This window comes from Stenella coeruleoalba (assembly GCF_951394435.1).
Source record: "Stenella coeruleoalba genome assembly, chromosome: 15".
Taxonomy (NCBI): Eukaryota; Metazoa; Chordata; class Mammalia; order Artiodactyla; family Delphinidae; genus Stenella; species Stenella coeruleoalba.
Window position 1 is genome coordinate 13,413,095 of NC_137161.1, and position 24,515 is coordinate 13,437,609.

The 24,515-nt window shown below is 38.6% G+C and overlaps 1 protein-coding gene across 6 annotated transcripts in view; it reads right to left on the minus strand.

The window, feature by feature from the left end:
• Nucleotides 1-24,515, minus strand: part of NCOA3 (nuclear receptor coactivator 3) — a 120,889-nt gene that overhangs the window by 41,429 nt on the left and 54,945 nt on the right. For all 6 annotated transcript variants that reach the window (XM_079946477.1, XM_079946478.1, XM_079946479.1 and 3 more), the window contains one exon: nt 18,527-18,607. The gene's annotated coding sequence lies outside the window, so the exon portion shown is untranslated. The remainder of the gene's footprint in view (nt 1-18,526; nt 18,608-24,515) is intronic.

A 24,515-nucleotide genomic window follows, 5' to 3' on the forward strand; every position in this document is an offset into this window, starting at 1 on the left:
GCAGGGGACGCAGGTTCGTGCCCCGGTCCAGGAAGATCCCACATGCCGCGGAGCGGCTGGGCCCGTGAGCCATGGCTGCTGAGCCTGCGCGTCCGGAGCCTGTGCTCCGCAACGGGAGAGGCCACAACAGTGAGAGGCCCGCGTACCAAAAAAAAAAAAGAATGCACTCCTAACATCATTTACCTGTTGGAGGGTGGTGTAGCACTTGCAGCAAGGTTGAAAAGTATCAAAGTCTAAATTTAACTTCAACTGCCTCCCTATTCCCCTCCAAAATATAGCTACTATACTATGTGGAGCTAAAAATCTGGTAATGATTGTTCAAGGGAAGAAATTTGCAGCAAGCGAGACTATAAACTACTGAGGAACAGGATGAAAAGATCATCATGCAAATAATCTAAAATAAAACATGGCGTGTTTTTTTTTTTCTTTCTGTTCAAAGGTCAGTTCCATGACTCATGACTTTAAAGAGCTTCTCTGTGCACTTCACAAACCTGCCTGTGCATGTGGAGTAAATAAAGCTGGGGGCACCTCATTATCGTGAGACAACACTTGAGGCAAAAATTTAATTATGGGGGCTTCCCTGGTGGCGCAGTGGTTGAGAGTCTGCCTGCTGATGCAGGGGTGACGGGTTCGTGCCCCGGTCCGGGAGGATCCCCCATGCCACAGGGCGGCTGGGCACGTGAGCCATGGCCGCTGAGCCTGCGCGTCCGGAGCCTGTGCTCCGCAACGGGAGAGGCCACAGCAGTGAGAGGCCCGCGTACCGCCAAAAAAATTTAAAAAAAATTTAATTATGAACTCTTATAAAAACCATTCATACAACTAAACTGGTTAAAACCAAAACCCAGGGAATGTAAACTGATACAGCCACTACGGAGAAGAGTATGGAGGTTCCTTAAAAAACTAACAATAGAACTACCATATGACGCAGCAATCCCACTACTGGGCATATACCCAGAGAAAACCATAATTCAGAAAGACACATGCACCCCAATGTTCATTGCAGCACCATTTACAATAGCCAGGTCATGGAAGCAACCCAAAAGTCCATCGACAGACAAATGGATAAAGAAGATGTGGTACATACAATGGAATATTACTCAGCCATAAAAAGGAACGAGATTGGGTCATTTTCAGAGACATGGATGGACCCAGAGACTGTCATACAGAGTGAAGTAAGTCAGAAAAACAAATATCGTATATTAACCCATATATGTGGAATCTAGAAAAATGGTACAGATGAACTGGTTTGCAAGGCAAAAGTAAGAGACACAGATGCAGAGAACAAACGTATGGACACCAAGGGGGGAAGGGGGGTGAGATGAACTGGGAGATTGGGATTGATATATATACACTAATATGTATAAAATAGATACCTAATGAGAACCTGCTGTATAGCACAGGGAACTCCACTGTACAGTAGAAACTAACACAACATTGTAAAACAACTCAACTAAAAAAAAAAAAAGTAATATAACTAGCTGACCTCCCCCGGAAAACAAAAACAAAAACAAAAACCCACTTCAGCAAATGTCTTGAGAGGGGTCACAAAGTAATAGGGATGTGATATACTACTATGGTTAACACTGCTGTATGATATACAGGGAAGTTGTTAAAAGAGTGAATCCGAAGAGTTCTCATCACAAGGAGGAAATGTTTTTTCCTTTCTTCTTTCTTTTCATTTTATTGTATCTATATGAGATGACGGATGTTAGCTGAAACTACAGTGGTGATCACTTCACAACATACGGAAATCAAGCCATCATGCTGTACCCCTTAAACTTTTTCAGTGACATATGCCAATTAGTTCTCAATAAAACTGTGGAGGGGGGAATGTTTTTTTGTTTTTTGGTTTGTTTTTTTTTTGGTTAGTCACTCTTAGGCAGCCTGGGTGATGTCCACACAAAGGAGATCTCATTCCCTACACCAATACGCCTGGGATGAACTGTTGATCAAAAGAGTCAAGTTTGTTGTTGTTGTTGTTGTTTGCTTGTTTTTTGTTTGTTTTGGGGTTTTGTTAGTGTGTGTGTGTGTGTGTGTGTGTGTGTGTGTTTTGCCTTCAACAAGCTGTTGACCCAGTGCCAGGAATCAACAAACTAGTACATGTAGAATCACAAATTGTATTTTGTGCTATAAAAGGTCTCCACTGAAAAGTAATGGCTGATCTGTAATTTAAAAGCAGGAACAACCGAGTACCAGACATAGCACACCATGTCATACAGCTACTCAAAGTCCTAACCTCCTACAGTCAATCTGGTTCTTACTACCAAAAGAGATGGTTTAAGTCAAAGGCTGCTACAGTCCCAATCAAATTCACTAGGTCAGTAGTTCTCAACCTTTTTGATATCAGGATTTCTTTATCTTTTAAAAACTAGGAACCCTAAAAAGCTTTGGTTATGTGGGTTATTATCTATCAATATTTACTGTATTAGAAATTAAAACTTAGAACATCTGACATATTAATTCATTTAAAAATAAGTTCATTATATGTTATCATAACCAATTTTATGAAAAATAACCTGAAACTAAACAATTCCATGAGAGGTGGCATTGTTTCACATTTTTACAAACCTTACGTCTGACTTTAATAGAAGACAGATGGATCCTCTTACCTACGACACCATTCAATCTACTGCAATACTTCATATTGATTGAAACACATGAAGAAAATTCAGCCTCATAGATACACGTACTTGTAAAAGGAAGGACTATTTCAATAGCCTTTAACAATTAATTATAAATAATTTTCCTTGATATCGTGCTAAAACGACAAGTGGTACTTTCAGGTTTTATTTGAAAATACTTTCAAACTTACAAAAAGTTGCAAAAAACATAACAGTAGAAGGCATACCCTAAATACCCTTCACTCAGGTTTGGTTACTGTATTAGTTTCCTGTGACTACTGTAACAAATTACCAATAACAACAGATATTCTCTCAAGTTCTGGAGGCTCAATGTCCAAAATGAAGGTGCCGACAGGGCCATACTCTTTCTGAAGGCTCCAGGGGAGAACTGCTCCACCCTCTCCTAGCTTCTGGCGTTGCCAGCAACCCCTGGCATTCAAGGACAAGCAGTATTTTCTTAAAGATTAGCTGCAAAGTGAAATCTGAAACCCTACCAATGAACTTTCATACTATTACATTAAAATACACAAACTTACACTCTGAAAAAAATCTTTAACCCATGCATGATTTTGTAACATCAAACACTGTCATTTGGATAATACTAGTTCACTGATTAAGCAGATTTTCAAATACTGATACATTATACAATATCAAAAACTCCAGGAACTTCTCTGGTGGCGCAGTGGTTAAGATTCCGCCTGCCAATGCAAGGGATACGGGTTCGAGCCCTGTTCCAGGAAGATCCCACATGCGGCGGAGCAACTAAGCCCGTGCACTGCAACTATTGAGCCTGTGCTCTAGAGGCTGCGAGCCACAACTACTGAGCCTGTGCACAGCTACTGAAGACCGTGCACCTACAGCCTGTGCTCTGCAACAAGCCACCACAATGAGAAGTCTGCGCACCGCAACAAAGAGTAGCCCCTGCCCGCCACAACTAGAGGTAGTCCGCGCACAGCAATGAAGACCCAACACAGCCAAAAATAAATAAATATATCACCACCCATCTCATTCATAAAGTCTTTAAGTACTGAGAAGCTGTCACACTCATGGTGACAGATTCAAAATTAACATGATAATTTTTACTTGAAAACTCCAATTTTATCACTGTCAACAAATACTCTTGGATGTCTTTCTTGAAGTGATAGGTTTACCTTGCTCAATTTCAAGAAACTTTCTGCCAAATACCCAAGTTCCAATAACCACAGTTTGTTAGTCATTCTTTCAAGTAAAAATGATATTCCATGAAAAAAGTGGCCTGTTCAGTACACAAGCCAACCACACAAGTGCTTTTGCCCAAGACAACCATCATACTTTGGTAGGCAGAAGTGTTTTCTGCGTATTTTCCATTCTCACTAGACAGAATGTTAAAAATACAGTACTCAAAGGCCAAGGTTTAATGAAATGAGCGAATTTTGCTCCTTCATCAAGGACAATCCTAATTGAGAAACGAGTGGGGTTTTGCGGGGGGTTTTGTTTTTGTTTTTTTCCTTTAAGTCTGACTGCAGGGCAGTGAAGAATGCAATGACTACTAGTACAGTCTGGTAGTCCCACTGCCTTGATTCATGCTAAGACACCAGCAGTTTTATGCATCACTGCTTTTGTACCATCAGTGCAAACATCAACAGGATGAAAACAGAAAATATATTATTTCGGAAATAATTTTAACTCTGTGGACTCCATAGAAGGTTCTCAGGGACTCTCAAGGGTTCACAAACCACAATGAGAACCATTGTCTTAGATTAAGGTAGGGGCTGAGGGTTTGAAATTGGTATGGTTTCTCCCAGATCCTCTACATACTCATTTAATAAATACTTCAGTATCTACTACATGCAGGCCTAAATAAATAAGCCATGTTGTGAGATCAAAATAACAAAGGACTTCCTGATAAGACGGTTTAGTGGACTATTGCTTTCAACCAACCACACTCTCCCCCTCTTGCTCTAAATATAATAATGACAAAATATGTATTTTCTTTAATCTTGAAAGACACAGCCATGCTCAAACTTAACAAATAGGTCTACGGAGCAAGACACAGAGCAAGCATACAGCAGTGAGTTGACTCTATGAACCTACTGAACTCTAGCATTAGAAACTAGCAAAGACACTCAGGAAATCAAATCATGTGCAACGTAACAGAATCAAAAGCAAGGCTCATAGGTAGAAACCAAACAAAAAATTTCTGAGAGAGAGACGAAAAAAAGCTCTATCAATAGCTATCTAGATACCTGATTATATCAAACCGTTACCTGTAGCTGTGGAAGAAAAAGCAAAGGGTTACATAGTTGGTCCCCAACTTACAAAGGTTCAACTTACAATCTTGCAACTTTACAACAGAGCAAAAGCGATATGCATTCAGTCAAACCCTACTTCAAATTCTGAATTTTGATCTTTTCCCAGCTAGCGATATGCAGTATAATACGCTCTCATAATACTGGCAGTGGCAGTTGCAGCCCATTTCAACTTACAGTGGGTTCACTGGGATGTAACCCCCATCGTAAATCAAAGAAAATCTGTACATGCAAAACCTGGGTGACACATAGCTCTGATATTGCAATAGTACCTCAGAACAGAATCCTGAACGTAGACTGAAGGTATGGTGGATATGGTTTGTGAAGGCAACAAAAATAAGCTAGGATTGCCTGGGGCAGGGAGAGGGGGACACATGAAAGGCACCAAAAAAAGAAAATTTCCCACTCAAGATGCAAATTGTAAACTAAAATTCCCAAGTGGATTTAAAAACTGAACTAAGAAAGATGGCCAAGAAATGCATCGATTCCAAAAGATGAATTCGCCACCCAATAAAATGAAATCTTGAAATAAGTTTAAAATAAATGTTTACAGGACTTCCCTGGTGGCACAGTGGTTAAGTATCTGCCTGCCAATGCAGGGGACACAGGCTCGTGCCCTGGTCCAGGAAGATCCCACATGCCGTGGAGCAACTAAGCCCACGAGCCACAACTACTGAGCCTGCGTGCTGCAACTACTGAAGCCCACATGCCTAGAGAGCCCATGCTCTGCAACAAGAGAAGCCCACACACTGCAACAAAGAGTAGCCCCTGCTCACCACAACTAGAGAAAGCCCGTGCACAGCAAGGAAGACCCAAAGCAGCCAAAAATTAATTAATTTAAAAATAGAGATTTTTAAAAATAAATAAATGTTTACAATCCTTAATGAGATAAAGAATCAACAGCCATGAAAACATACATATAAAGAAATAGAATGTGAAAAGAATGAGTTATAAAACTTCATAAATTATTAAGTACAAAAAAAGATGGTATTGCCCATTATCTGAGCACCAAATATCTGAACTCTGAATAGATTTGGTTAGCATGGGATACTTAAACCCATATCCGAAACAAAACTCAATAGATGGGATTAATTCCTAGACTGGACACAACACACACACACACACACACACACACAAACCACACACACAATCAGTGAACTGGAAAATAAAACTGATGAAGCCAACCAGAATGCAGCACAGTGAAGTAAGAAGGGGATATACCATCACCTGTACAAGGTTGCTGAAAGAATCTAAAAGACCACACACTGAAAAAAAAAACACAAACTCAGTAGTGGGCAAATGGTAGACTTGAAAAATGGTTCCCTCAAGAATCTTATGATTTACAGACAGAAACAAAGTTATTTTAAAAAGAGAATTTTTAAAATAACTATGTCTACAACCCAAATAAAATCAGGAAACAATGTGTGTTTTCCAACTCCAATATTAGATGAATAACTTAAGAAAATCTAAACCTTGGGACCTAAAAGGAGATTAAAGAGATGTCTTTTGAGAAGCACTGAATTCTCAAAGATGCTAAGATCTACAAATACAGTTTTGGTAGTGGTCTTAAGCTGTTCTTACATAAACATTTCAAATATTTTCCTTAAACTTCTCTGATATTGTACATTTCTCTCTCAAAAGAATCTGTAGAAACAGTATCTGTTACTATAAGGGACACTTGGGTCACAAGTGCTTAAGGACAATTTCTTCTTTGAAAAATCACGTTAAAATTGATAATTAATTCCTCTGCAATTTTTTAAAATATAAAGACACTAGCAATTTAACTAGCCTAAATTTAAAATTCCATTCACTATTCATCATTCTTAATAAAATGGCTTCCTTTTCAACTGCCAAAAGGAAAATGGAAAGGGATGGAACTCGGGCTTCTTATACTTCAAATGGAATTGGGAGTTATTTAAGTAATGAAACGTCTACAATTTACATGATACCTTCACACCACAAAACAGGCTTATCAAAAGCCGAAGTAAAAACTCTCATACACACAAAAAAATTAAATTTCAACTTACTTCCCAAGGCCTAGGAATCAAAGGCCTTATACTACTAAATCATGTCTGGAAATGAAAAGACAGTAGATTACAGCTGTGCATGGCCAATTTATCTTCTGAAGTCAAAGCATGTCTCCTGTTACCTTGCAGCAAGTCACTGTGATCTGCATATCAATATATCGAAGGGTTACAGAATCTGAAACCTATTCCAACCATAAAAGGTGTTATTTTAATTAACAAACTTGCCAACACATTAGGAACTTTGCAGCTCTATACTAGAATTTTTTAAATTATTATCACGATCTCATTTTAAAGAAAACTTTAAAAGGTTAAGAACCAAGACTAAAAATTATTCAATTCCAATTCTGTTTATGGTCACCCTCCAGTAAAATAAAATAACTAGCTCTATAAAAATCTTTTTAAACAGGAGAACAATATGCTAGCAGTTGATGTAGAAAAAAATTAATTTCTGTAATTCAGTTTTCTACATTAGAGCCGAATTTTAGAGTAGGGGAATGAAACAAACGACAAATCACACATTATGTAACAAGAGTCCTACCTGGAATACATTAGGTACATGTACATTTTTACTTGTAATGATTGTTCAACTATGCAAGATAAAATTCTATGGAAGTGAATCAAATAACCTACACTTCTGATCTTTAGATGATTGTGGGCTCACATCATATAAGCTTAATATATGAAGCTCATTAAAGAATGATATATGATGGAAAATATACTTAAATCTTAGGAACATATGTGGAACATGTGTGCACATGCAAAGCTTTCAAAGTCACTTTAAAATGTGAAAATGAGTAAGCCTGTTATCCTTGATAAATGTCAGCTGTCATGCACTCATGTCCAATACATACTATTTTTCACAAAGCAGAGTACCAGAAAAGGCAATTTTGAATCCACCAGCTGCACGTAATGGTTATACATAGAAAATTCTATTCAAGGTCAGAAGTTTAGAGGTTTTCAATATCAACTTCAAAATAATGCAGGCTTTATATGTTAAATATTACACAGATTCCAAAACATATTCTTTTTAAAACAGTTTTTGAAAAGAAAGAGTCATAAGAAAGTAATTACTCTAAGAGTTTGGCTCATGAGAGACAGGGCCATTTACAACAGTGATATAAAGAGGATTATTTGTAATTTTGGATCGTTGAGCTGATATTTAGGCCAATTATATTTCTTAACTAAGTTACAAAATTAAGTACTACAAGAGCTACATTATTACCAATCTGATGAGTTTTTATGCCTGTATTTTCCAAGTCTAATAAAACTGTCCTTTTAATGAACCATGACTGAACAATTACTACAACCTTATGTCCATCCATTTTTACCAAGAGCGGGGGGGAAAAAACAGTGATTAGATTAGTACAGCAGTTTAGATAGTTTGTTGTTCGTGCCAAAGACGGATGTTACAACTTTAACAGTTTTCTCTACATATTCTGAAAGCTTCATCCTTAAAAGCAAACCAGCTTAACCATCAGTTTTTTACTTTAATAACAGAACAAAACTATCAATAGGAATTTTCTTTTAAAAGCATCTCTGTATAGCATGTGACCTATGCTAAAAAAAAATATTATCTTCTAAAAGTATGCTGTTTCACCAACATTCAAACTATTTAAGCTTTCAAAATTATAAATGCACTGACATTCTCCTATATATCATCATAAAACTAGTGACCTCCACATTTTAAATATATCACTAGTAATCAATCTTCTTTACATAGAAGGAATCTCTTAAAAGTTTAAAACCTAAAAAGAAAATAAAAAAGGAGTGAGGGACTAAGTGTGGTCAGATTATCTCAAGTAAAATAACTTTGGCTTTTCCACTTAAAACCAAAGCACTTCATTAGCCCAAGACAGCAGATCCACCAAAATTATGGCTTTCTTAGTAATTTTTAATTGCTCTTATGAGCGTGAGAGCCAAAATTGATCTCTGGGTGTATTGCTGTAAAATAGCCGTAAGTAACTCACAAATATTTAACGTAGAAATAGAAAAGTATAGATGGGTCTGGGTATAATTTTGAATTCTTTTTTTAAAGAATAAAGTCTTTTTGATATAATCTTTCTTGACAAATGAAGAAGATATGGTGCTGGAATTAACATTAACCCTATAATTACAGGTTGACTACTTACTCTAACAAAGACTGGATAAGGTTTTCAAAAAATTGAGGTGAGTTTAATTAACATGTTATTGTTGAAACTCAGAAAAGTCTGAGGTAGACAGCACACCTTCTGAGGTCAGTGTCATGAGAAAAGTAATCGTATTTTCCCATAAAATTCCTTTATGGCATCATAGAACTCTTAGTATTCCTCAATACATCAGTTACATTCTTTAACAGCTTCATTAAGATATAATTCACATATCATATACTTAAGGTATACAATTCAATGGCTTTTAGTACATCCAGAGTCGTACAATTGTCACCACAATAATTTTAGAACATTTTAATTATTGCGAAAAGAAACCCAATACCCCTTAGCTGTCACTCCCCTAAAGCCTCCCATTCCCCCCAGCTTACAAAACCTCTCTCGCATCCCCACCCTAGAAAACCACTAATCGACTGTACTTTCTGTCTCTATGGATTTACCTATTCGGGACAGTTCACGCAAGTGGAATCATACAACATCTAGTCCTTTGTGACTGGCTTAGCCGAAAAGTTCATCCATGTTGTAGCATATATCAGTACTTCATTTCTTTTTATTTCTGAATAATACTTCATTGTATAGATATACTTTATTCATCCATTCATCACTTGATGGACATTTAGGTTGTTTCCAACCTATGAATATACATACTGTTATTATGAACAGTTAGTACAAGTTTTTATGTGGCCACCTATATTCTTAAGTGAGAAACCATGAGCACTAATGAAAACAACTTTTGATGATATATATAAAGAAGCCTCCAAAGATTGCTGGTCAACAGGAAAAAGGCCAGGTTCTTAAAATTTTTTTTAAATGGAAGCAGTTGTACAATTTTTAACTATGATTAATATGCTAAGGGCTCAAATGGTAAAAGTGAACAACATACAAGAACAGATGGGTAATGTAAGCAGAGAGATGGAAACTCTAAAAAAGCAAATGGGAGTATTAGAAACCAAAATCCCTAACAGAAATGAAGAATCCTTTTGATGGACAGAGCTGTGGTGGGGGTGATGGAGGTGGATCAGTGAGCTTCAACACACACACACACACACATACACGCACGCACACACATACACACACGTATACACACAGCACATACACATACACACACATACACATTATCTCTCTCTCTCTCTCTCTTTCTGTCTCTCTTCCAAAACTGAAATACAAACAGGAAAAAGGAAAAGAACGGAATATCCAGGAACAGTAGAACAATTACAAAATAATATACACACAAGGGGATTACCATTTATATGAAATTCAAGAAAAGGCAAACTGTAGTGACTTAAAGCAGCCCAATGGCCACCAGCTACCAGTAGAGGGGACAGATTGCAGAGGGGCACAAAGGAACTTTAGGGGGTAGTAGAAGTGTTTTCTATCATAATTGTGATAATGGTTACATTTGTCAAAACTCACCAAATTGTAAATTTAAAGTTGGTGAATTTTATTGTACGTAAACTACACTTTTATAAAGTTGTTTAAAAATTAAGTACTTAAAAAGTTAGGTTAAGGAAAATCACAGTGCATACTGCAAATCCTGTGATAAACAATAAATGACTAGTATGAGATAAATTAGCTTATAAAACATAGGGCTATTTCAGCAAGAAAATTTACTTTTTTCTAAAGAAGTTCCACATGAAAAGTAAATTTATTATATCAGCGTTAAAAATCAAGTTTATGTTTAAAAACTTTACAGCAATAACAATTCTCTATGCAACAAGAGACCTACACAAAAATGTTCACTGAAATATCATTCATACATCAAAAGCCAGAGGAAACTAATGTTCAATCCCAAATTTAAAAAGTAAATTCTAATAAAGCCATACAAAAGAATACAATATAGTAGTAGCAAAAATAAATAAATCATACACAACATGGTAGAAACTTACAAGCAACCAAAAGTAAAAAAGCAAGTACCTTACATTCGTTATATTTTTGTAAAGCTACGAAACAAGAAAAACTAAACATCGTTCAGGAACACACACGTGTGGTTTCTCAAACGTTTTTAAAAAGCAACCACAATTAAAGATAACTGTGACTTCTGGGATAGAAGCAGGATGAGTTCATGAAGAAATACACAGGGAGTTGATACACCTAACAACCTTCCAGTTCTTAAGTTCAAGTAGCAAGTTCACGGGTGTTTTTCAAAGTATACTTCAGGGACTTCCCTGGTGGTCCAGTGGTTAAGAATGTGCCTTCCAGGGCTTCCCTGGTGGCGCAGTGGTTGAGAGTCCACCTGCCGATGCAGGGGACACGGGTTCGTGCCCTGGTCCAGGAGGATCCCACATGCCGCGGAGCGGCTGGGCCCATAAGCCATGGCCGCTGAGCCAGCATGTCCGGAGCCTGTGCTCCGCAACGAGAGAGGCCACGACAGTGAGAGGCCCACATAACACAAAAAAAAAAAAAAAAAAAAAAAAAAAAAAAAAAAAAAAAGAATGTGCCTTCCAATGCAGGGGATGGGGGTTCAATCCCTTGTCAGGGAGCTAAGATCCCACAGGCCGCGGGGCAACTAAGCCCGCACGCTCTGGAGCCTGCACGCAGCAACTAGAACAGAGAAAACCCGCACGCCACGACTAGAGAGAAGCCTGCATGCCACAACGAAAGATCCCACGTGCTGCAACTAAGACCCAACACAGGCATAAAAATAAATAAAATAAAATAAAAATAAATAGAAAAACATTTTAAGTGGCACCCGATCCGATGTCCTCTAATTTCAGGGAAAAACACAAATATAAAAGTAAAAACTGAGTCTCTCTACGTTTCATGTCAATAATATTAACTGCATAGGTTTAATAAACATCTGTCAACCTATTTATCACGATAACTGGACAATCAAGTCCATATCATGAATGTCATAATTGAGATTAATTCTCATTTAATCAGGCATGACAAGCCCATCATTAACAAGCAAAGACTTCACACTTTATAAGTCAATTATGGGCCTATTCTTGGCTTATAGGGACCAGCCTCAAAAGTAGGCCAGAGACTCAGTAAATCTGAGGAACCGGGAGAGGAGATGACTTCACTCATATTTATAGGACTGCAAGTGAAATCTAGTAGAGTTTGTTTGGACTGGTTTCCTAGTCTCAAGATACAAGAACAAATAAAAGAGACTTTAGAAATGCAATCCTATATTCCTCAGGAAAACTTCCAGAGAGAAATTAATCCTCTGGTCTCAGAAGTTGTTCAATAAAATACGCTCAGGGACTTCCCTGGCAGTCCAGTGGTTAAGACTCCACGCTTCCACTGCAGAGGGCACGGGTTCGATCCCTGGTCGGGGAACTACTGGTAAGATTCCCGCATGCTGTGGCCAAAAAAATAAATAAAATACGCTCAAAGAAGCTTATATGGTTAATAAAGACATCTTTCTGTACCTTTTTGCAAAGAATGAAAAGAGGCTTTTTTTTTTTTTTAATGTAACTCAAGAATCAACTGTGGGACTTCTATTTTAGACCAAGAGAGAATAATAGGATTCATCCCACCATGAACTGAACAAATTGTAAGAACAAACTATATTCAGATACCAGAGAACAAGCAGTGAAAAACTGTGGTCCCTGAGATCAGGAAAACAATTGGGAGTTGGGGGGAGATGGACCAATATGACAACATGAGCCCTACCACCAGCCAGGCTTCCTACCAGGAAGCAACAATTTTTCCAGATCACAGCACGAGGATAAGGAACCCAAACAAAGTCCAGCAATCTTGCTGAATGGACAAGATAATAACCAGCATTCAGGACGGCCAAGCTGGATGTATTCTGCACGGCAGTTTCTCAGAGTGACTGACAAAACTGTAGGGACTAACAAACTGATCCTGAAATTTGTATCAAAAGATTTAGATTACCCAGAGCAATCATGGCAAAGAAGAAAAAGTTGAAAGACTCACATTACCTACTTTCAAACCTTACTATAAAAGCTGCAGGAATCAGGACAATATATGTGGGCATAAGGACTGTTATACAAATCAATGGCCAGAATAAAGACCAGAAATAGATCCTGATTTTATATATATGTATACATCTGTGTGTATGTGTGTGTGTGTATATATATATGTATGTATATGTATGTATATATGTATGTATATGTTTGTGTATGTATTTACACACACACACACACACACACACACACACACAGTTAGTTGATTAAGTTACCAAAAGCAATGCAATGGGAAAAGGAGAGTCTTATTCAATAAATAGCCATGGAACGGAATGTCAATATTTTAAAAAACTGATCCTCAATCCTTTCTTCACACCATATGCAAAAATTAAATCAAAATGGATCACAGACCTAAATGTAAAGCTAAAACTATAGAACTTCTACAAGAAAACAAAGCAGAAAAATCTTCATAACCTTACAATAGGCAAAGATCTCTTAGCACATTAAAAAAGGATTAATCCTAAGAGAAAAAAATTGATAAATCAAGAAAATGAAAAGGGAAGACAAAGGCCAGAAGAAAATACTCTCAAAATATATCTGAAAAGGATTTGTATCCAGAACATTTTTTTTTAACTCATACAATAAGAAAACCACCCAATTTTAAAAATGGGCAAAATTTGAACAGACACTTCATAAAAGAAGAGATATATGTGTAACCTGAACTCTCATATATTGCAGGTGGAATATAAAATGGTAAGCCACTTTAGAAAACAGTTTCAATTTCTTATAAAGATAAGCACACACTTAACAGAAGACCCTGCAATTACACTCCTAGGTATTTACTCAAGAAGGAAAAAAAAATCCAAAGACTTGTACTTTAATGTTCCTAGAAGCTTTATTCATAGCAGCCCAAAATAGGAAACACAATGGAATACTACTCAGCAATAAAAAGAAAGAAACTTCTGACAGAAAAATGTGGATCCATCTAAAAAAACACGCTGAGGGAAAGAACTTTTACAGTGTGACTGTGGGGAAACAGGCGCTCTCACATATTGATGGTGGGAACCCATATGGTATAATCCTTATAGAGTGTAATCTGACAATATCTAACAAAAACTATATATGCATTTACCCTCAACCTAACAATCTCACTTCCAAGAATCTATCCTGAAGGTATACCCCCAACAATATGAAAATATATATTCATGAGGTTATTCACTGCAGCATTATTTTAATCACAAAATACTGGAAACAACTAGGTAATATCCATACATATGAAACTGACTGAATAATCTACATGCACATAATGGAAACTATACATCTATGTAAAAAATAAATGAGACTGGGGATGGGAAAAGAGGCAGTGAGAAATTGGTGTTTAATGGGCACAGTTCTCAGTGTAGGGAGATGAAAACATTCTGGAGATGGATGGTGGGGACAGCTGCAAACAGTGTGAGGGGACTTAATGCCCCTGAGCCGCACACTTAAAAGTGGTCAGAATGGTGAGTTTTATGTTATGTAAAGTTTACCATGATTTTTAAAAATGAATGGGAAAGATCCCTTTGGCATGATATGGCATTATTTCCAGGAGACATCAGTAAGTGAAAAGAGCAAAGTGCAAAAGAATATACATAGTATGCTACCTTTTGTGAAAACAAAAAGAAAAAATAAAACAGATTATACATATATCTGTTTGTCATTACAAAAAGAAACACAGGGAAATACTTCAGAAAACACTGAAGATAGTTTCCTCCAAGAATGGGGAGAATGGGGTAGAAAGGATACAGAAGGGAATGTGTATCTTCTGTAAAATTTTGACTTCGGAAAATGTGTTCATATTCTACATAATCAAAACATAACCAATCAGAATGGGAAGGAGCACTTTAAAACAAACTGAAACTCAAGCATACAAATAAATAAATCTCATTTCATTTCAAACAAATACCATAACTACATTATGCAGAAAGTAAGGGTGGGAAATAAAACTGGGGAAGGAAGGGAAAGTAGGAGGAGGGAGGACTAATTCAAGTAATTTAAGAATACAGGATTTTACACCTGAAACTAACACAACATTGTAAATCAACTCTAATAAAAAGTAAAAAAAGAAATACAAATATGCAAATCTTACAAAAAGGTGGCGGGGGGGGGGGGGACTTCCCTGGTGGCACAGTGGTTAAGACTCCACACTCCCAATGCAGGAGACCTGGGTTCAATCCCTGCTTAGGGAACTAGATCGCACATGCATGCCGCAACTAAGAGTTCTCATGCCCCAACTAAGGAGCCCACCTGCCGCATAAGACCTGGCACAAGCAAATAAATAAATTAAATATAAATCAATCAATCAATCATTAAAAAAGAATACAGGATTTACTCTCAGTCTTGGGGAAGTGGAGAACTATATACAAATTCTTCACTCACTTTAATTAAGTTTGTTTACTGTGAAATGGTCAAGCAATTCTGAAATTATTTTAGATGTGTTATAGGATAGAGCAAAAGAGTAAATGTACTGACAATGTTGGGAACCAGAGCTCTCATGGCATAAAAACGAACATAAAGGGACTTCCCTGGTGGTGCAATGGTTAAGAATCCACCTGCCAAAGCAGGGGCCGTGGGTTCAATCCCTGGTCCAGGAAGATCCCACATGCCACGGAGCAACTAAACCCATGCCACGGAGCAACTAAACCCATGCCCTACAACTACTGAGCCTGCGTTCTAGAGCCCGCGAGCCAAAACTACTGAGCCTGTGCTCTACAGCCCAAAAGCCACAACTACTGAGCCCGTGCGCCACAACTACTGAAGCCCGCGCACCCTAGAGTCCATGCTCCGCAACAAGAGAAGCCACCACAATGAGAAGCCTGCGCACTGCAACGAAGAGTAGCCCCCGCTCCCCGCAACTACAGAAAGCCCGCATGCAGCAACAACGATCCAATGCAGCCAAAAATAAATAAAATTTTTTTTAAAAAAAAGGACATAAAGGGCTTCCCTGGTGGCACAGTGGTTGGGAGTCCGCCTGCCGATGCAGGGGACACGGTTCGTGCCCCGGTCCGGGAAGATCCCACGTGCCGCGGAGCGGCTGGGCCCGTGAGCCACGGCTGCTGAGCCTGTGCGTCCAGAGCCTGTGCTCCACAACGGGGGAGGCCACAGCAGTGAGAGGCCCACGTACCGCCCAAAAAAAAAAAAAAAAAAAAAAAAGGACGTAAAAATATGAAATGAGAGGTGCAAAGAAAGAACCCTGTAGATGTGGAGTGAAATTGGACATACTGACATAAACTCATGATTTCTAAACTACATATATTCATGTTGCTATGAACATGTATATATGAACAAGTATATTTATGTATGTATGTGTATAGACATTCATATATTTTCTAGCTGTGTCACTGTAAGGGTCAAGAAGAGAAGACAACCCAGAAGCAACAAGGACACCTACCCTCCACCACCCAGGGATCTTGGTCTCTAATACTGTTCTCCACAAGGACACAGGAGCATGATTAAAGGAGTTCCACTGGGAATGGAATAAGAAAATGACCATTTTGGAACCATTATGGTAAAAAATTAGATCAGACAAGAATCATCAATGAATGCTAAATCTAGGGCAAATTGTGACGAGAATTGTGGTACCAGCATTGTCTCCCCCACAGACTGCTTACTGCTTGCAAAAGAAGGAAAAAAAACTATACAGTGGAGAAATCTGGCAACACCTTGGCCAAGTGATCAAAATTAACATCCCAATGAGGGACAGAATACACCATGTGCCTCCAGAAGTTGTGCATCTTTCTCGGAGGATCACATCACCTATGCAGTATTCCAGCCAAGAACGCATAACCACATTCTAATTGCAAGAAAACTTCAGACAAACAGAAAATGAAGAACATTCTAATAAGGGAGGGGAAGGGTTGTGTTCTTCAAAAATGTCAATGTCATAAAAGACAAAGGCTGTGGAAATATACCAGGAAAAGGGAGGCTAAAGAAAAATAGTAACTACATGCAGTATCTGACCCGAGACTGGTTTCTGTTACAAGAAGTAAGGGAAATGCTGTGAGTGACCTTATTAGGTCAACTGACAAAATTGGAATATTTTGTCTGAATGCAATAGATTTGTATCGACATCCATTTATGAAGCTTATAACTATACAATGGTTATATGAGAGAATGACCCTATAAAGCAGAAGTATTAAGGGAAAGAAGCACAATATATATAACATACCCTCAAATAGCTCAGAAAAGAGAGAAAGAGAGAGAAGAAAGAGTAAAAGTACACATGAACGCAAATAATAACACCAGAGACTGTATCTGGCTAAAGAATATCTAGATGTTTTTCATACTCTTATTTTTGTAACTTTTGTAAATTGCAAAGTATTTCCAAATAAAGTTTCTTTTTTTTAAGATAAATACTATGGAGATAGTTCTCTACTATGTTCAGAATATAATGGGTATATACCATAATTAATTGAAGGATTTTATAGGGAAATAGCAAGAGCTGAGGATGGAGGCTTAGATAAATTCCCAAAGGACTGTTTCAAATACAAGAGAAGGGAGTTTGTACTTTTTTTTTTCTGTAAGCCAGGGACCAGTAGCACAAAGCTTAGAACAGAAAAGAGGCTTGGTTAAAGGGGTATATTTAAGAAAATTTTCTAGCAAACCTTCAAGTAGGTAGAAACACTACAGATAAGAAGCAGTTAAAGGACATTTGGACAAACACAAGCATGAAATTAAGGAGTCTTGGCCTAGAAAACTAAGATTGGTAACAGAAAGTTGAACAAATACAGGGGACATGAAAACAGAAAACCAGATAAGACCTGTTTATTAAATATATCAAAGGGGGGTAGGATTCAAAGATGACTCACATTTCAAGCCTAGCTAACCAAGAGAATAATGTTACCACGGCTTCCCTGGTGGTGCAGTGCTTGAGAGTCCGCCTGCCGATGCAGGGGACACGGGTTCGTGCCCCGGTCCGGGAAGATCCCACATGCCACGGAGCGGCTGGGCCCGTGAGCCATGGCCGCTGAGCCTGTGCTCCGCAACAGGGGAGGCCACAACAGTGAGAGGCCCGCGTATCACAACAAAAAACAATAGTGTTACCAGCAAAAAGAAATTTAACTAGCTAAGAAAAGCATAACCGCTTTCTTAGCTATCAGACAACTTTTCTCTTCTCGTTTTTCCTATTCTGATGCAATAATAAAAGTCAGGAGAGGAGTCAGATGAAATGTTGCACACTAGCACAAGCAATCCGGTGAAACTGGTCTTCACAAGGTGAAATAGTCAAAATGGGTGGCGCTGATTCAGATTTTGACTATGTGCCATTAAAATATTCACACATAAGGAAACAGTGGGCAGGTGGTAGTGTCTCATATTAAACCGTAACATAGTTCCAACCCTTCCCCCAAATTTATGTTTGTATATAGAATACACATATATATTCACTTATTCCTTCGTTCAACTAATAGTATTATTAAAGAGGAAAGCATGACACATAAAATAAGCTTAAGATTAAACCATAAATCAAGAAGAGGGCAGGACCTTCAGAGGGTGAAGTCAGAACATTACAAAAGATCCAAAGTAAAACTGAATTACCTGGCTAACCAGTCAGATGATGTTCAAGTAGAGTTTATTTTTATTGGTCTCTGATTCCACTGTTCAGCAAGTATTTTGATCCTGAGGACAAAAAAAAAAAAAAAAAAAAAGGGTGTTGATTTTTATTGCCCTTTCTTTATACAAGTACTATTATTAGTCACACACAAAATAACTTTTCCCACCTTTCCCTTCCCTGGACATAAGAAACAAACAATAACAACAAAAAGCTATCAAGTATAAGGCCTCTTCCTGGGAATTTGAGCTTCATGTCTCATTTTGCCATATATTACTACTTCTGCTAAAAAAATTTTTTTTTAATAAAAAAAATAAAAATCAGGCAGGGCATACATAATACAGTCTGTCACAGTTTGTAAACATGGATAACACAAAGTGGAGATAAAGGAGATCACCTTCAAGTCCTGAAAAGTGATGAAACCAGCTGGGTAATTTGAACTTGGGACGTTCCCACCAGTCCAAAAGTAATGTTCAACAAATTAACAATCTAAAATAATATAGGACTTCCCTGGTGGCACAGTGGTTAAGAATCTGCCTGCCAATGCAGGGGACATGGATTCGAGCCCTGGTCTGGGAATATCCCACATGCCTCGAAGCAACTAAGCCCGTGCACCACAACTACTGAAGTTCGCGCACCTAGAGCCCGTGCTCCACAACAAGAGAAGCCACCACAATGAGAGGCCCGTGCACCACAACAAAGAGTAGCCCCTGATCACCACAACTAGAGAAAGCCCGCACGCAGCAATGAAGACCCAATACAGCCATTAATTAATTAATTAACTGATTCATCAATTAATTAATTAAATATAAATATCCTGTCAGAAGCTAATTAAATACTGAAGTCAAAAAAAGATAAATACCCACCAGATGGATGGATGAAGCAAGCAAGGAGAAGGGTAAAACAAAAAAAAGCCCTGGATATTTTCTTCCCCTCTAGGAAAGGGTGCATCATTTGAGTCACCAACAAAAAATAATTTGAAATGGGAGACAGGTAAGTGAGGGGCAGTTCTTCAAAATAAACTGCAATAAATACATGAACATAAAGAACAGCAGACTTTGCACTTGAGGAGATGTGGAGCAGGCTCTAGTGCAACAAGAAAGTGAGCCAATAAAAACATTCAACATCACTTATGATTTTCCAAATGTATCAATAAGGCAATAATTTAACTATTGCTAATTCTAGAGATATCTATAAAGACAAGAACCATAACTATGCCCTTAAATTAATAGCATTCACACTGGAATTGGCAAGTCTGTTGAGAAAGGATGGAAGAAAAAAATGATATATTCACAAGTTCCGAGTAACAAATACATCACAGCCATGGGCAATCCACATGTAGCATAGAGAAGACAACCAACCACAATCTAGCTGCATGATGTGAAGGGTCTGTTGCCCTTTTTTTTTGTTTTTTTTTTTTAGCGGTACGCGGGCCTCTCACTGCTGTGGCCTCTCCCGTTGCGGAGCACAGGCTTCGGACACACAGGCTCAGCGGCCATGGCTCACGGGCCCAGCCGCTCCGCGGCATGTGGGATCTTCTGGTTCCCCTACAGCGGCAGGCGGACTCTCAACCACTGCGCCACCAGGGAAGCCCGGTCTGTTGCACTTTTGAAACTCAAAAGTGTGAAAATGGGGGAGTGGGGGTTGAGGATGGAAGGATATCACATTATAATGTGGATCACAAAGGGAAAAGAGGAAAACCCTGGTAATATATCAGTGCCATGCAATTAAAGTTATAAAAGGAACTGATATATCTAGTACCAGGTCTACTGATAAGCACAGTAGTCTCTAGCTTATAACTGAGATACATGCCATAAGTAAGGTGGTTCTTGGACTACATCTTCCAATCCACAATAGTATAGCTAGTTGTTAGCATAATGGCTAAAGGGCAGAAGCTTCAGAGCCCACCAGATCTCGTTAGGTACCCCTGGGTCAACTAAAGACATCTTTGAGCCTTAGATTTCTCATCTTAAAATGGCTATCACACCTCCTAAGGCTCTTGTGAACATTAAGTGAAAATGCTTAAATTACTTATTAGTACCTAGTATACAAATGCTCAATAAATAAAAACAATTATTAGCCAAACAAGACTATCTGACAGGGGCTTCCCTGGTGGCGCAGTGGTTGAGAATCTGCCTGCTAATGCGGGGACACAGGTTCGAGCCCTGGTCTGGGAGGATCCCACATGCCGCGGAGCAACTAGGCCTAGGCCCGTGAGCCACAGCTACCGAGCGTGCGCGTCTGGAGCCTGTGCTCGCAACGGGGGGCCGCGACTGTGAGAGGCCTGCGCACCGCGATGAAGAATGGCCCCCGCTCGCCGCAACTGGAGAAAGCCCTCGCACAGAAACGAAGACCCAACACAGCCAAAAATAAATAAATAAATTTAAAAAAAAAAAAGACTGACACATAATATAACAAGAATTACCAAGCACAGTGAAATTTAAAAATAGGAGAAAACACAATCATCAGTTTTAGTTTTTAAATGAATTCAATGTTTTACAATGTGAATTTTTTTAATTTTTATTTTATTTATTTACTTTGGCTGCATCGGGTCTTAGTTGTGGCCCGCGGGATCTTCATTGTGGAACACAGAATCTTTAGTTGCGGCAATGAGGACTTCTTAGTTGCGGCACGCACACAGGATCTAGTTCCCCGACCGGGGATCAAACCCACGGCCCCTGCACCGGGAGCATGGAGTCTTACCCGCTGGACCACCAGGGAAGCCCCTATAACTTGAATTTTTATATCCAATTTATTTAGAGGACAGTGAAGGGGGAAAAGGTAGGCAGAAGTCCTGTAAAGAAAATCCAAGGTTTTCTGGCCCTAATTTTAAATAAAGTTTCATTTCAGAAATGGTTCTTTTGTTGTTGCTCCTTTTGGGGGGCTAACGGGGGTCGGTGGGGTGGCATTAATACCTAAGAACAAGAGGGGTGGGAAGGAAAAGGAATTTGAGTCAGAATGTACCTAGTACCCTAATGACTGACCCCGGAAACAAGTCTGCTGCCTAACGTGAAAGGTTGGCGAGACAGCCTACATTAATACTCAAACACCGTCGTACTGCTGGTGAGAACTATCCAAAGGAGTGCTGACCCAGCCAATCTGTACCCACAACCCCCAGGACCCAAAGGAACACCATCTACAAAATGCTCCTCTCCCAGGAAGTATGCAGTTGGATTAGAGAGGTCCCCAAATAGTCAAAGATCAATGACTGGCCTGCCTACCAGGAACCTGCAAGGAGCAGATGGTCTAAAAAGTACTATATACCAGGATCCCGTAAAGTATGGAACTGTTGGGGAACTGCAGTTAACTTGCCTAGAACCAAGATTCTGCAAAGGCAACAATCAAAGCATATTTCCTGGGACTGTACTTATTATCTTCATCAAAAATAAGTTTATCCTGGGAATTCCCTGGCGGTCCAGTGGTCAGGGCTCTGCACTTTCACTGCCGAGGGCTCAGGTTCAGTCCCTGGTTGAGCAAGCCGCGCGGCACAGCCAAAAAACAACCTTATCCTTACTCCTTTTCATAGTTTGGACTTTAGTCAATCACACACACAAAGTCAAACCAGACCGACATAAAAATTGAATGACACAACCCCAAAATATTAAGTATCGCAGTGGGGGAGGGGACAGGGTATGACATTAATTTTTCTACTATAAATAACAGAAAGGTGACTGATGAGATCCCCATTATCAAAACCTGCACCACTAGAAAGCTATCGCAGGGGCTTGGGGGAGATCAAACTGAGCTTTGTTAATAGCTAGTCTGAGAAGGTGTGCCTCGAGGCCAGAACAAAGATTCAAACTGGGGGAGGGGATATGACAGAGAGGAAAATCCAAACTACATGATGCTGATGCTTAGAAACACCGACTGGACAAAAACAGGCCACTGAATATTATTGAACTGTTTTTCTTTTGCTGTTGAACATGGAAGGGGGCAAGGATTCTACTACTAATCATATTAAACTCATTGTTCTTTCCATGTTGCTGCAGGCAGGACTCCCAGGTACTCCCTCCTCAGTTCCCTAAAATCACAGATAGAGATGGGGAATCACCATCTTTGGGAAAAGCCAGCTGTTGCCCACTCATCTTCAAAGCACTACAGAGTAAGTTTGTGCACCAACTAAATATCAGGTTACTTAAAGATTATATAATATTGGCATAAACTAAACTTAAAATATTTTTGCAGTTGAGATTATTTACCAAGCAATAAATATATCCTTTGTCAAAACTGTAACACCAGATTTTACTTGCAACAATCAACTGCAACCAATTTGTAGCTATAATGAAACGGGAAAAAAGGATGTAAGTTTAATACCATATGAAAATTTAAGGGCTTCCCTAGTGGCGCAGTGGTTAAGAATCCGCCTGCCAATGCAGGGGACACAGGTTCGAGCCCTGGTCCGGGAAGATCCCACATGCTGCAGAGCAACTAAGCCCGTGGGCCACAACTACTGAGCCTGTGCTCTAGAGCCCACAAGCCACAACTACTGAGCCTGAGAGCCACAACTACTGAAGCTTGCATGCCTAGAGCCTGTGCTCCGCAACAAGAGAAGCCACCACAATGAGAAGCCCGTGCACCGCAATGAAGAGTAGCCCCTGCTCGCCACAACGAGAGGAAGCCTGTGCGCAGCAACAAAGACCCAACATAGGCAAAAATAAATAAATAAAACAAATTATTTTAAAATAAATTTATTTTTAAAAAATAAATAAAGCAACAAAGACCCAACGTAGCCAAAAATAAATAAAACAAATAAATTCATTTTAAAATATTTATTTAAAAAAAAAAACAAATTTATTTTAAAAAATAATTTTTATAACAAAAGACAAATTATTTTATATAATTTAAAATTATATAAAAAGATGCTACTGTTTTTGAAGCTGTATAAACTTAACTCAATAGAAAGAATTTTCTCTTTAAAATTTATTATTTAGCCCATAATTATGTGCTCAAGTAAATAAGGAAAAATGTATTTGGTACCCAAGAGAACATTGGTAATACACTGATGACAAACTTTCAAAAAAAACCATAATCTTTTTGACAAGGGGAGCAGGAATTATTTCAAATTACAGCATACACAGGCCTAGTAAAGGGCAGGGTTTAAAAAAAAAAAAAAACCTGACATGTATTACCACCTATCCTGTGATGTACACTAGAAAGGAGCAAGCTGATTTGTCGTAATTTATTCTACACAGTCATTTAATAAGTTATAATAAATGTTTAGTTCTATGTGGAGCCAACCTGAAAATTTAAATGAGGCAGTTAAAAAAGAAGCCTTGATTTCAGAAAACCTAGTTTTTGGAAGTTCAGATTCATAAAGTGATCTTGTGGGAGGCATCTAATTCACTTAAATGTTTGTTCTGCACCTATTAGATGTCAGGCGCTGCACAAGCACTCAAAAGTATAAGCAAAATATGGTTCCTGCTGCTAATTAGGAAAGGAGAAGCAGCTACAAATAACCACTATAGTTTCCGAAATGAAAACTGTGTTCATTCAGTAAGCATCTGCTGAGCATCAACCTGCTACGCTGCACCGGAAACCAGGGATACAAGGAAGAACCAGAAGATGAAGACAGAGTCTGATAATAATATTAAAGGAGAGAAGAGAGAAGGGTGGCCCTGCCTTTTTCATAGGATTGCTCTGGTAACTATAAAGCACTATTTACAGGTGAATGAAAGACAAATCCAAAACCATTTACCTCTGCCAAGAAAAAATAAAGGGGGGAGAAAGAATTATTAACGAAATTTGAATGTACAGATAACTTCTGCAATTATTTTCCATAGTTAGAACCGAAATGCCATTTGAGTTTCTTTATAACAAAAGACAAAAGCAAAGAAGAAAAAAACTTTTGTAAAATGTTATTTGTGTAAAAATCATGAGAGACAGAGGAAACATTAATGGGGTGTATAAAGGTTGCTTAATATGAAAGCTATTTTTAACTCAACACATTCAGGAAATCATGCCATACATTTTGCTTGC